General features: G+C 39.6%; 1 long non-coding RNA gene across 2 annotated transcripts in view; it reads right to left on the bottom strand.

The window, feature by feature from the left end:
- Nucleotides 1-15168, bottom strand: part of LOC148800981 (uncharacterized) — a 69173-nt gene continuing 54005 nt past the window's right edge. For both annotated transcript variants that reach the window (XR_016084309.1, XR_016084310.1), the window contains exon 3: nt 1-1454. This is a non-coding gene — a long non-coding RNA (uncharacterized LOC148800981). The remainder of the gene's footprint in view (nt 1455-15168) is intronic.

Below are 15168 nucleotides of genomic sequence, written 5' to 3'. Positions count from 1 at the left end.
TTTTTTTTTCAAGTAATAGTGAGACGTTTATTATTTTTGAGTTTTGAAGGTTTTTAATATAAATAAAACACTTTTTTATTGAATAAAAAAAGAACAAATTTCTATTTTCAAATTTCTAGTCTAGCTTGAGCTCAGGCCCAAGCTTTGGGCTTTATATGAGGGTCGGGCTTGGGCCTAAATGTATTCTATTGATACATAGACAAAGCCCAACCCAAATTCGTCCCAGCCCGGCCCCAAAAGCACAAAGTAATAAAAGTCTATTTCATGCTTTTGGGGGGTTTTGTGCTTTTAAAAAGCACAAGTTTTAATGAAAATTACTGATTTTGGTAATTTAATTTCGAGAAGTTTTGAAAATTAATTATTGAAATCAATAATTATTGAAAATGAATAATTAATTAACATATTAATGAAAAATCCAGCCCGGCCCCAAAAGCACGAAGTTGACTTTACTTCGTGCTTTTGGGGGGTTTTGTGCTTTCAAAAAGTATGAAAGCCAAGGTAGGAAGTATGCCATCCAAACATGATGTGGTGTTTTTCGTACTTTTGAGAAGTCTATCCAAATAGAGCCTAATTCTCCAATAAGGGCTTGTCGTTTAGGCCCTATTTGTTTTTCAGTAAGTTATTTACCTAGGTAAATGGACTAACCCATGTAAGTGTATTTACCCATGTTATTTTTATTTCATAGGTAAATAATATAATGACCATTTTAACCATAAAAATTCCATTATCAAAAGGGGTATTTTTATCCCATCCAAGTGTTGGCAACTTCCCCCTAAATGGCTGTCACTAGTGTTGGCAACTTCCCCCTAAATGGGAAAGTTAATTTACCCACTTAGGAGATGGCTGTCACTTACCCAAGAAAATAAACTTTCCCTAGCCCCAAAATAAATCTAAAAAAAAAAGCATGGGTTTCTTGTAATCCCATTGGACAGCTTCCCCCCCCCCCCCCCTCTCAAAATCCCAAAAACGAACACTTGAATGGGGACAAAATTGTCACTTTTAATAATGGCTTTATATGATTAAAACGGTCATCTTATTTACTTGGGAAATAAAAGAACATGGGTAAATAACTTCCATAAAAAATCAACGGGGGGCTTAAAGGGAAAAGGGGAGATGAGAGAGAGAATAGCCAGTGGAGAAATATGTATGCCATTTGTCAAGTTTGAAGATCAACTTGCTAATAGTCTCACCAAGGGTCTCCACAAACCGAAATTTGATATAAACCTTGGCAAACTGGACATGATAAATATATATGGTCAAATTGAGGGGGAGTGTTGAGAATATGTATTGTAACAAGGAATTTTAGGGTTTTTTCAATTCTTTTTGTATTTGAGCACCCTATTAGGGGCATTTATGAATTTTTTCAGGATATTATAAACTTTTCTTTGGATGTGAGCAGTAATTCACCCACCTCTTCCCTTTTCTTCTCTCTTTCTTTTGTTACTTGACACTATCTGAAAAAGGCAGAGAATTGTTTTACTGAACAAGAATCCAAATGACATGAAGAATAATGCATCCATGTACAAGAAAAAGTAGTTAACCTACTGATAAAAAATGCAGTTAACCTAAAAAGTCTTATTCATCCTATGGGTGTATCTTATTTCGCCAAATCAAACTCCATTCTTGCCCATATCTTCAAAGTATGCTAATGATAAAAACATAATAAATCTTACCAGAGTAAATAAAGAATGGAATTAAGAATATTATAAGAACATGATAAGAATCATATAATGAAATGATAATGAAGATGTCTACCTCTTTAGTAATAAGATTATACTCAGTAATTGATATCTGACAGAAGAAGTTGACTAACATATGTTTGATAATGTATCTAGCAATCGAGATCGGCTTCTGTCAGGGCAAACCTCTGCCCACACCATTCCTACAGCCTTTTTCAACCTTATATTGAGAATATTTCCTCATGAAATAAAGCATATAAGTATAGATATATTCTCAATGCAAGGTAGTAAAGGATGATCGAATGGGCTTTGCCGTGACCAAAGCTTGAACTCCAAGCAATCAAGATGAGCATTGATAGTCTCGGTATCTTTTAAAGGTTAAAGAGGATTGCGCTTGGAGTAGTCTAGTCTTGGATAGCAAATTCATTATAACAGCCACATTATATGGGTCTTATGCCGATATTCTTGTAATTCAAGCATCATTACTAACTTTCTCTTTTTACTTGTAGTGTTGCAACAAATGTTTCATGTCATAAAAGAGTGAATGACAAACTACTCTAAATGTAGGCACATACCTGTGTGCTGACAACACTACGAGAAAAAGGCAATGCCTTTAGAAGATAGCTCAAGCATCTTAACTAGTGTAATGGAAAACTAGAAGACTATCTACCCTAAAGAAATAATTTTCACATCCTAGGCCATATGGCCACATTATCCATAAAACGTGACTTTATATAAATATGATTTAAGGTTGTGTTTGGTTGCAATGCAAATCCATTTGTGTTTGATTTGGGTGCAAATTATGATTTATTTTTGTTTCAAGTTTTACCTCATTTTGTTTGATGGCAGTATAAATGAAATAAAATAAGACTTGAAGCACAATAAAGCAAAACCAAATACAAAATTAAACCAGAATTTGCACTCCCGTGTATTTGTACTAATGCAAATAATTGCATTGCAACCAAACACAACCTAAATGATTTCATAAAACTTTAATAAGTCAACAAGTAGAGAGAAGATAGTTCAAGTGTCTCAACCAGTGTAATGGAAAACTAGAAGACTATCTACCCTAAAGTACTAACTTTTACATGCTAGACCATATGCTCACATTATCCATAAAATGTGGACTTATATAAATATGATTTAAATGATTTGATAAAATTTTAATAGGTCAAGTAGAGACATCATGGTGCCAGAAAGGAGCTCATAGGAAGCAAGAAGGATGTGACTGTGGTGATGGAGGCAAGGAGGATATTCAAAAGAAAGTGAAAGCTGAACCACTGTAGTCGAAGTAGCAGAGAAGAGGAGAAGAAGAAGAGATGCTGAAAATGTCGAACTGTACTAGCCAGTCGACCAGTTCTTTATTTATAGATGAATATAGTACAAGGTTCAAGAAATTACTGGGATGCCCCTGATTAGTGATGGGACACCCAGATGACTTAAATCATTAAACAGGATTAGGCCCATTAACACAAGCCCAGTTACAAGATAAGTTAAACATAAAAATGGGCTAATAAGAACTCTTATCAGCCAAACATCACTCTAACATTCTAACACTCCCCCTCAAGCTAAGCATAGATATCAATCATGTTTAGCTTGCCAAGTATGTCCCTGAACTTCGTTGATGCCAGCCCTTTAGTTAATACATCTGCAATCTGCATCTCTGATGGAGTATAAGGCACACAGAGTTCTCCTGAAATAATTCTCTCTCTGACAAAGTGTCGATCAATTTCAATATGTTTTGTCCTGTCATGCTGCACAGGATTGTTGGCAATGTTGATAGCAGCTTTATTATCACAATACAGCTTGAGAGGACCCTCTGTCTTGATACCAAGCTCATTAAGAAGAGTCCTGAGCCATAAGAGTTCAGCAACCCCGTGTGCCATAGCCCGGTATTCTGCTTCTGCACTTGATCTATCCACAACATTCTGCTTCTTACTACGCCATGTAACTAGGTTTCCTCCCAAGAATGTACAATAACCTGAGGTTGATTTTTTGTCTCCAACAGACCCAGCCCAATCAGCATCAGTGTAGGCTTCAATTTCAAGTCTGCTATTTTTTCTGAATAAAATTCCTTTCCCTGGGCAAGTCTTCAAGTATCTGAGGATTCTTTCCACTGCTCTCATATGAGGGGTCTTTGGTGAGTGCATGAATTGACTGACAACATGCACTGCATAGGCAATGTCTGGCCGAGTAAGGGATAAGTATATCAGTTTTCCTACCAACTTTTGGTACCTTTCCTTATCACAGTATTCCTCACCCATTGATTCTTGTAATCCATGGCTTGGTTCTATTGGAGTGTCTGCTGGCCTACACCCCATCATGCCTGTTTCCTCTAGGAGATCTAGCACATACTTTCTTTGACATATGTAGATTCCTTCTCTTGATCTAGCAACTTCAATTCCAAGAAAGTATCTCAGATTTCCCAGGTCTTTGATCTCAAACTCTGAAGCTAAGAACTCCTTCAGCCTCTTCATCTCTCTCACATCATTTCCAGTAATTACCATATCATCCACATACACAATGAGTGCTGTAAGTTTGTCATCCTGTCTCCTTGTAAACAATGTATGATCTGCACTGCTCTGAGTGTACCCTACTTTCTTCATGGCCAAACAAAGTCTCTCAAACCATGCCCGGGGAGATTGTTTCAAACCATATAATGCTTTCCTTAGTTTACATACCTTCTTTCCAACATCATATCCAGGTGGGGGTTCCATGAATACCTCTTCATGAAGATCACCATTTAGGAAGGCATTCTTCACATCCAGCTGATGAAGTTCCCAAGAGAATTTTGCTGCTAGTGACAGTAGAACCCTGATTGTGTTGAGCTTTGCTACTGGGGCAAAGGTTTCCTTGTAGTCAATTCCTTCCTTTTGTGTAAACCCCTTTGCCACGAGTCTGGCCTTGTACCTCTCAACTGACCCATCTTCCCTGTGCTTTACTGTGAATACCCACTTGCACCCAACAGTGCCTTTCCCTTCTGGCAGGTCCACCAATTCCCATGTCCTTGCTTTCATTAGGGCTTTCATCTCCTCATTCATGGCTTCTTTCCACCTTGGATCAGATGCCGCCTCTGAATACCTGGAAGGGACACATACAGAGGAAAGAGCAGACACAAAGGAATGATAGGCAGGGGATAAGTGTGAGTAAAAAACATAATCGGCTATGGGATGCCGAGTGGTACAAGAACGAACAGGCTTACGGAGAGCAATAGGAAGATCCAAATCTGAATTGAGTGAATCAGAATTACCTTGGGTTGCAGAGACAGATTGATCTGAGTTCAACTGGTTGCAATCATGAGGTTGAGGGGCCTTCTTCCTTCTACTGTATGTAAGTATCTCTTTCTCTTGTTTACTGGAACCTTCAGAAGTAACAGCCGAATCTGGAAAAGCAACTGGCATAGTGGAAGTCTCACTAGGTTGACCCGGAATGTTATAGCTAGTAGTAGTGGAAGGTGCTGAAATGGGAACAAAAAGGAAGGGAGAATGAGAATCCTCTTCCAACCCACTACTCTCCCCCTGAAGAGGATTCTGAGAAGACTCGAAATAGGGTTGAAACTCAAAAAAGACTACATCCCTGGTGACATATTTTTTCTTGGAGACAGGATCATAACACTTATACCCCTTCTGCGTAGGAGAGTACCCCAAAAATATTCCCTTTGTAGCCTTAGGATCCAGTTTGGTCTTCTTTGGATCTTTCACATGTATGAAGCATGTACAACCAAAAACCCGCGGGGGAAGAGGAAATTCTGGAAGAGTGGGACACAAAACAGAGAAAGGGGTCTTCATACCCAGTACCTTAGATGGCATCCAATTTATCAGGTATGATGCAGTGAGAACAGCTTGAGACCAATATTGCTTGGGCACATTGTGCTGGAAAAGAAGGGCTCGAGCTGTCTCCAATAGATGTCTGTTCTTGTGCTCAGCGACCCCATCTTGCTGAGGGGTGTAAGCACACGATGATTGATGTAACATGCCTGCATCTTCCATGAATGAGTTCAGGGATCTTTCAAAGTATTCAACTGCATTGTCTGAACGGAATTGCTTGATCTTTTTATCAAATTGTGTTTCAACCATCTTGCAAAACATCATAGTTATCCGGGGAACTTCTTCACGTCCTTTCAATAGATAAATCCAAGTGCACCGAGAATAATGGTCAATAAAACTGATGAAGTAACGGAAGCCATCAATGGAAACAATGGGTGAAGGACCCCAAACATCAGAATGAACCAAGTCAAAAGGGGCTTGAATTTCATTACTAGAAATTGGATACATTGATCTACATTGTTTTGACATTTGACACACATCACAAATTAAACTTTGACTCGAAATGCCCTTACATAATTCGGGAAACAACATTGCTAAGGAAGAAAAGGACAAATGACCTAGCCTAGCATGCCACAAGTGCAGCCTAGCTATTGACTCCACACTCTCCGGACTAGTAGTAGAAGCTTGCATGGCTGAGCTGACATCTTCATCAAAGTAGTAGAGGCCCCCATACTCATGACCACTCCCAATCGTTTTCCTCGTCAATCTGTCCTGGAAGACACAATGAGAAGGAAATAAAGTTATACTGCAGTTCAAGTTTTTTGTAAGCTTTGAAACAGACAACAGATTTGAGGTAAGACTAGGAACATGTAGGACTAATTTAAGAGAGAGATCCTTGCTTAGGTCAACCACCCCCTTTCCAGAGATGATGGAGAGGGACCCATCAGCTACTCTCATCTTATCATGGCCAGACAACAAATGATATGTGGAGAATAAGGAGGACATATGTGTCATATGGTCAGTGGCTCCGGAATCAATCACCCAAGAGGTAGAATTAATGGAACTAAATGCACTAAATGCAGAGACTGTACCTGATTTGGCAAGAGAGGTGGAAGCTAAAGAATTGTTCTTCAGACGGGCTAATGCCTGACTGAGAATCTCTACCTCACTAGCTGTGAAGCCCAAAGTACTTGGTCTAGAGGAGTCGGCAGCCTGCCTTGCGGTGGAAGATGACACTGTCTGAATACTCTGTGAGTTGTCACTACTGTTGTTGGTGGCAAGATTCCCACTTGCTGTGTGGCCCTTCTGTTGCCTTTTGTCCTTTCTTAGAGCAACTGGCTTCAGATGAGGGTACAGGACCCAACATTTCTCCTTTGTGTGTTTCTCACCACCACAATGTGTACACTTGAGGGACTTCTTGTCTGAAAATCTATTCCCCTTAGTGGAAACTAAGGCTGAATGCTCTCCAGGTTGCTCTGTTGACTGTGTCTAGGAGTCAACTTGCATCTCCTTTCTCCTTACTTCTTCATTCCTCACCAGGTAGTAGACATGGTGAAGCTCAGGTAATTCATCTCTCCCTAGAATCTGTGACCTTATACCTTCATATACAGGGTCAAGACCCGCCAGAAACTTGAAGGCTCTGCCCTCCTCAATCTGCTTATCATGCCTCCCCTTATCATTAGCATTTTCCCAATCCAAAATCAAATGGTGGTCAAGCTCTTCCCAGAGGCCTTCCAGTGTTGCAAAGTAGGTTGCCACGGACATGTCTCCTTGCCTTAGGGCTGCAATGTCTTGGTTCAGCCTGTAGATTCTACCATTGTTCTTTTTCTGGCCATATGTCTTAGATACTTTCTCCCAAATTTTAGCAGCTGTGGGGAAGTGATGAACAGTTCTGGCCACCCTAGGAGTCATAGAGGCCAGCAACAAAGACATGACTGTGGCATTTTCCTTACGCCACACGGTGTATTCAAGACTGCCAATTTCTGGTTGTTTCTTGTCTCCATCCAAATAGCCAGTGAGGTCACGAGAGGTAATAAACAGTCTTGCTGAGACAGACCACTCTCTAAAGTTATACTCATCCAATAGCACACTTGTAATCTGCAAGCTATGCAGATTAGGGTTCTCCAGGTTTGAAGACCTTATAAGAGGTCTGTTATCTTTAGAAGAAACTTCACTGGATAGTGATGACATCCTAACTTCGGTCAAGGAGTTGTTTACAGTACTGTTGGTGGTTCTGGTTAGGGTTGGCTGAAGTAGTCACAGAGTTCACAGTGCTGATAGCACACAGATAGGCTTCACTTGGACTAAACCAGTTCGGGTACAGCAGCAAGAAAAAAAAATTCTGTAACTGAACCAGTTCACAGAGCTGGAGTAGGGCTGGTAACCGACCTGGAAATGATCAGTAACTGAAGTCGCCACAGTCTTGTAAAGGTTTTTCTGAACCAGTTCTGATGCAGGTTCTGATTAGCTGAAGTAATCTCAGCAGGTCCTGACAGCTCGCAACACAGTTTCAGACTTGTCGAGACTGTCACAGTTCTGAAGCAGCTATGTTACAGCAGCAAAAAGTGTTCTGGGCTAGTAACCGACCTGTGCTATGTAGACTCCACTTTGCACTTCGAGTACTGCTACTGTAAAGGGAGTTCCCCTCCTTACAGACAACACTAGGACTGCTGAAATCAGTCCTCAACTAGGTCTGTCCTATACAGACCTCTTCTTAGCAGCCGAATAGCTGCTAACTACTAGAAACTAGTAGGACTCCAGCTTCAGGGTCTTACCTCCCTTGCGCCCTACAACCAAGGGAAACCCTAGGTCGAACCTTGTGTTGTTCTCCTGCAACCCTAGGGTTTCATAGCAGCAACCCAGATAAAAAAAAGGTGAACTATAGCAAGAAAGATGAGATGGCATCGGCAGTAACCAGGAAAGTGCTCAATGCTCTGATACCATGAAAGCTGAACCACTGTAGTCGAAGTAGCAGAGAAGAGGAGAAGAAGAAGAGATGCTGAAAATGTCGAACTATACTAGCCAGTCGACCAGTTCTTTATTTATAGATGAATATAGTACAAGGTACAAGAAATTACTGGGATGCCCCTGATTAGTGATGGGACACCCAGATGACTTAAATCAGTAAACAGGATTAGGCCCATTAACACAAGCCCAGTTACAAGATAAGTTAAACATAAGAATGGGCTAATAAGAACTCTTATCAGCCGAACATCACTCTAACATTCTAACAGAAAGCAACACTTCTGGATATGACTATCAACATCATGAAAGTGGTAAAATATTTATTGTTACAAAAATGCAAATAAATTAAAATAAAAAGCATGATATGATGTAAGAGTGTTGACAAAGCACTGAAGCATAGCACATTCAACATTCCCTTAAACCAGATGCACCAATAACTGATCAAACCAAATGAAACTAAAAAGCCAATCTTTCAGAATAAAATAAAGGAAAACTTATTAAAATGAAAAACATAATTCTAGTGTTAGTTCAAGTCTTTTTTTTTAGTCAAGTTGGAATTCTACTTCTTGATGTTTTGAGTAGTATAGTCCAAAATATCTTTTTCTTCCTTATAAAAAGGGCCATTACTCAATCTTGGCACTAACAATCCACAGTTAGCACATTCTAAGATTTAAACCTACTTTTGGCATTTTTTCTACCAAGTGACCATTCTAAGATTCAAAATCACATCTCACACTACCTGAGATTTTACCATTACAGCAAGCAATGTGACAATCCTTCGACCTAGAGACTGACAATTGCCCCCCAAGCCATTAGTTCCTTTCTACTTATGTTTATCTTCATTACTACAAGTGGGAAATACATGCTTATTGCACATGGTATTAATATCAAATAGAAAAAGAAGGAATCCACTTTCTTTCGCATGGGTCGAAGCCTCTCATGAAAGTGGGCATCTGTTTTTAAATAGATTACAAAGTCAAATGGCTGAACCCGATGCAATAATTAAAGGGATGAATCTGCTCTTACAAATTACAACATTCCATACATAAAGCACGATTGTTATGATGCTTTTCAGAAATTCCTTGGAATGCAAGCATTAAATAAATATATGTGGTATAAATGGAATATCCATAATTTACCCTCTCAAACAAATTCTTCCTCTTGATTTGCAAAGGAATGTTATTGTCTTTCCATGCATGGCGAACCAATCATTTAAATATGTACCAACAGATATCATCCTCACAAGAACAACCAATACCATGGTTTTGAAAACCGGACTGGACCAAATGGTCGGACCAGTTGACCCAAGAACCAATCCTTTAAATCAATATGTTTCATCATCTTATAAACTAGATGACAGGGGATACTAAGTTGAAAATAATAGTTTTAATAAGTACTCCCACACACAAATTGTTCTTTTGTATCAATCCTAGAAAAGAAAAATCTAGAAAATCAAAGTGAAACTTCACCAACTTTTAAGGCATTTGATTTCAAAAAATATATTGCAAATTTGCAATTAAGTTAAAATGAAAAAGGAACTCACAGTAATAAAATTTAAAGAAAAATATCTTAACATATCCTGAAAACAGTAGTCACTTTTATCTTTTTAATTTTCTGGATGGGCAAGCACATTAGAGGTTAGTAGATCAGTAGATACAATCATACAAACAAGTATCAAACCCAATTTTGGGATATTAAGAATGAAAAGTTTTACCAGATAAGCCAGATAATCCGTAACCTTGAAAATAAAAAATAAAAATCCCACCATAAGACAAATTGTAGTGTAAAATTTAAAAACTCGATGTTGTTTTCGTTTTCTTAGTAAAATAGTAGGAAGATGAGAGAAGAGAGAAGAGAGAAGAAAAAGGTTTAGGGTCAAAAAGACAGGTCGGCCCTTTGTGAAGATGTTCGCAACCTGTTCTTCAGAGCTGACAAGGAGTGCATACTTCCCCACTTACAATTTTCTCCCTGATGAAATGTTTATCCACTTCAATGTGCTTGGTCTTATCATGTAGAACATGATTTGCAACAAAATTGATGGCTGCCTTATTGTCACAATACAATGACATAGGACTGTTAATAACAAATCCCAACTCACTCAACAAATTTTTTGAAGGGATTAGAGATCCATCATATGGATGGCCGAACCCTGTAGGAAGGTTGGGCAAATTTTCAAAAATTTCCTCTCCCCTCATCTGGGAATCACATTCCCTGTTTTAGAAAATCTGCATTTTCAATGATCAATCTTGAACCATAAATCGAACCAGATCTAAAAACAGAAGCAGGGGAGGGATATACCTGATATGGAGAAGCAGTATCTCCCAATGGAGGTGTTCACGCCCAAGGTAGGAACCAAAAACTGCTCCCACTGAAGATGGAGCAGTGTAGAATGGAGCAGAATCAACAGTGTTCTTCCAAAAGAACCGAACCCTTCACAAGAATTTGCTAGGGCTGTGAGCACAACTTCAGATCAGCCTTTCTCCAAAGGCTGATATCAATATCCAATCTTGATCGTTCCTGCTAGAAAGAGGAGATCGAACTGGTAGTAATGGCAGTGGCAGGAAGGAGGCGGCAAGGAGAAAACAGCCCAGTCTCACTGGGTGCTATGTTCTCTCTCTGTTTTGAATGTGATGATCTTCTAAGGCTGCCGCCCCCTTCTCCTTTTATAACCTTAAAGGGATCAGCTCATAATCCCATTAGGAGTTGCTGATCCAAATCATATTTGGATCTGAATTCCCTTTAAGAGATAAGGATAGACCCTTATCTTATCTGCAGATTAGATCAGCCCTCTCCTAATCTTATCAGGAGGTTTCCAGATCTGAATCCGTATTTAGATTTGGACTCTCTGAGTGGATAGGGTAAGACCCTATCCTATCTGCTAACCTAATCTCAGATTCACCCCTTTAATTAACTGATCAAATCAGCCCAGTTCGAAATGGGCTTTAGGCTCAATAAGAGTATGTGCTCACTTAGCCTTCCAAACTGCTGCCCAGTTGGGTTTCCTTGTATGGCGTGAGACCCAAGCATTGATCTACACATCAGCCACAAGGGTTCGGCCCAACCTTTGTTACAAGGCCTAGCCGAATTCACTGGAAAGCCCAGTGAACCCCTTGAGCCCATCACATGGACTCTATGGGCCCAACACTTACACTAAGTGGTCCCTGGGCCAAGCCACCTTGTAACACACAGGGATTGTGGGCAGATGCAAGATTAGCCCATCAGGTATTACCCTCAATGGTCTTACACTTAACCTCTTAGCCCATAATGATCAAACACTGCCCGACAAGAGAGGATCTCTCCCTCGGCTGCAATGAACAGTGCTGCACTCTCTGCTCACATGGATCCCGGGAATTAAAACATTTTGCAAACAATTTGAAACCGTAACATATATATACTTTTATATCTCATATAAAATATATTTTGCAAAACAAATCCCAACGATTGAAATCGGCTGCCGACAGTCTTGGTTTCCATCAAAGAGAGTGCATCCCCGATCATTACCTTTGTCTGGCAAAGGGGCTGATCCTGTCACTATGATCACCCACTCAGATGAATTCTCGGACTGTCCCAACATACCCAAGTTTTGACCCCCCCTCTAAGGATCTCACTGATTGGCATATCAAAGACAACTCAATCCGACACCTAATGCAGTATCATAATCGAGTCTAGGGGTCAGGTGTAACTTTCTAGTTTTGCCCACTAATCACCAAGGTCCAAGGCAATACTAGAAATCTGGTCCAATTCAAGGTTTCAAGAAATCCTACACTGCATGTGCTTTGAGTCTCACCCTGGCACCTAAGACAGGCCACCCCAACACTTGGCAGCACACCAGTGTCAGCCTTAACAGGATAAATCTCCCCAGACTTATCCAATGGTTGTGAACATTCTAAACTAACACGAGTCTCATTAACTGTCCAGTTTAAGGGTATTACACAGAAACACACCACAAGAACATGAATCAAATATGCACTTTATTCATTTACAATAAATGTCATAAGTACATCAATCCGATTGGAGCTAAGGGCATACAACTGTCTAACATTTTTTATCCACAACATTTCAGCAACACCAATAGGACATGGCTCTTTATTATGATTATGCACTAGATCTCGCAACCACACTTCGCTTCTTATTCCTCCATGTGGCAAGTTTTCCACCCACAAAAGTGTAATACCCACTGGTGGACTTCCTATCTTTTACAGACCAGCCCAATCAACATTGTATACACCTCCACCTTCAGATGTCCATGCTTCTTGAAGAGTAAATCAGCCCCTGAATTCTTCTTGAGATAACTGAGGATCCTCTCTACAGAATCCATGTGGGCAGCTTTAAGGGCATGCATGAATTGTTTGAGGACAACTACTGCATGTGCAATGTCTTTTTTGGTAATCCTACATATGCAATGTCTGGTCTAGTCATAGACAAATACAATAGCTTTCCCACAATTCTCTGGAACTGTTTCACATCTTTTATTGTCTCCCCATCACTCAACTGGATTCACTCTAAGTTTACTTGTGTCCTAAAGAAGATCTAGGATGTATTTCATTTGAAAAATGAAGATATCCTTCTCTGAATGAGCAATTTCAATTACAAAAAAATACCTCAAGGGGCCTAGATCTTTGACAGTGAGTACACTACAACTTATCTTCGTCGTCCATCCTTTTTTGAGAATCAATCTTTTTAAAGGAACTCCCATTACTTGTATTTGCACCTCCCCTGACAGGTAGAGCAACCGGCTACCCCTCTAAAACAATTCAAGACATTCCTCCTGCTTTCTTCTAATTATACTAGAGCATATACTTCTTGCATGATGGGAGCTCTTAACTTCCCAATATCTGAACCCTAATAGATTCATACATCGAGTTCAGCCCCAAAAGGAAGGCAAAAACGTATTGCTAAGAGACTAGAGACTTGTAGGCCTTAGCAACCTCATAACATTGGGTCCACATTTTGGTAGTGGTCCAGTTCAATCCAGATGGATGTCAAACCGAAGTAATATGTGGAGAGACTTATCTCCCCTTGCTTGCAAGTTGAAGAAATAGCTTGCAGCTGATATGTCTTCACATAATGACATTGTTCTAAGTAGATTTAGCTTGCTCCCATATCTCAAAAGCAGTTTCAGCCCACAACCACATGAATATTTTCCTCGCTTGTGGCAGCATAGACTGCAATAGCCACGACATTATCATGTTGTTTTCTTCATCCCACCTATCATGTTCTGTACTTCCTGACCTTGGTTATTTTGTCTTACCATTGATATAATCTATTTCCCCCCTTGCAATTATGTAGAGTTTAATCCCCTTTGACCATTCTACATAATCAAGTCTATCAAATGGGATTACAGCCATAAGCAAATTCATGTCTAATGCCTTACTCAATCCGCTGTGACCAGAAGACCCACCAGAGACTACCGAATCTTCAGAAGGCATTAATAGACAGAGCTGACAATACTACTTTGGTCACAAAACACAGAAGGAAGTAAGACAAAACTATTCACCACAGTCACAAGAATATTCTGATTCACAAAAGCAGAACTATAGGCCAATTCCTCTTCGATCAAAACAAAGAATGCACACTGCTATACTGCTGAAAAGAACTCCAGAGAAGGACCACTACACTCTATATCTGGTCTGGACAGCTCCTACAAGGACCAGAAAAGTTATGTTTCTGGTCTGGACAGCTCCTACAACGACCACTACACTATTAAGGCCACACGAGCACTCCAAACACCACAAACAACTCATAAGACTACTGTTACAGCAAACACAGGTTGTCCAGACCAACACAACCCAGTTACAGGGTACAAAACAGGATCACACAATCCACATAGGACTGAAAACACCCTTCACAGCATGAGTTTCCCCTTTTTCAGGGGGGTCCTTGGCACATGACCAAGAAAGAAAAAGAAAAAAGGCACTTACAGGTCAGTCGATGTGTTTATCCACTGGCTTCAAACAGAAGAAGAAAACTGAAGAGAAAAGATGGTCAAATTGCCTTTAATCTCAGAATCGATAATACCATGTTTTCTTAGTAAAACAGTTGAAGAACAGAAGGAAGAAGAGAGAAGAACAAAGAGAGAAGAGAGAAGAGAAGGTTTGGAGTAAAAAAGATAGGCTGAAGGCGCCAGCACATCTATTTACATTAGGGCGACACAAAAAAATAGGTAAAATGATAGCAATACCCCTACGTCATAGTACAACTACTGTTAACAGTTTTATACATTTAAAACTTTTACTTCAGGTGGGTTAGGTGGATTGGACAGTGGACCTCACTACCAACCGACTGAGAAAAATTCCTTGGAACTTCGAAGCAAATGAATTATTTGATATAGAGGCAGTTGACATCAAATGTGAGATAATGCACCCTATCTCGTATAAATTGAGAAAAGAATGTAGCAAGCCATTTCATAGGGATTATAGATCCCAAGAACTTTCAGCTTGATTTGGCAAAGATCTGTTTTATTTTACTAAATAGTTATTATAAGCACAGGTTTGAAACAAGCTCTACCATTACATTTTTAATTATTCGACATTTGTTTAACATCAGAAGTTCAAAGATTACGTAAGACTCATTTTTAAAGCATTTGAATAGGCTACTTCTCGTTTTCTATACTGGTTCAGCCTTCTAGCTTCTATTAGTAAGAAGTATTGTTTTTAGGTTCAAGATTTTTCTCTTAAATGTATAAATAATTTCCAGTTGGATTTCCACATAGAAACTGATGTAGCGCGATCTGACTGCTCCCTGCTGGAGGATGATCT

Source organism: Nelumbo nucifera, chromosome 3 (assembly GCF_055504915.1).
Source record: "Nelumbo nucifera cultivar China Antique chromosome 3, China Antique-T2T, whole genome shotgun sequence".
Taxonomy (NCBI): Eukaryota; Viridiplantae; Streptophyta; class Magnoliopsida; order Proteales; family Nelumbonaceae; genus Nelumbo; species Nelumbo nucifera.
This window is presented reverse-complemented; position numbering and strand designations above follow the sequence as displayed.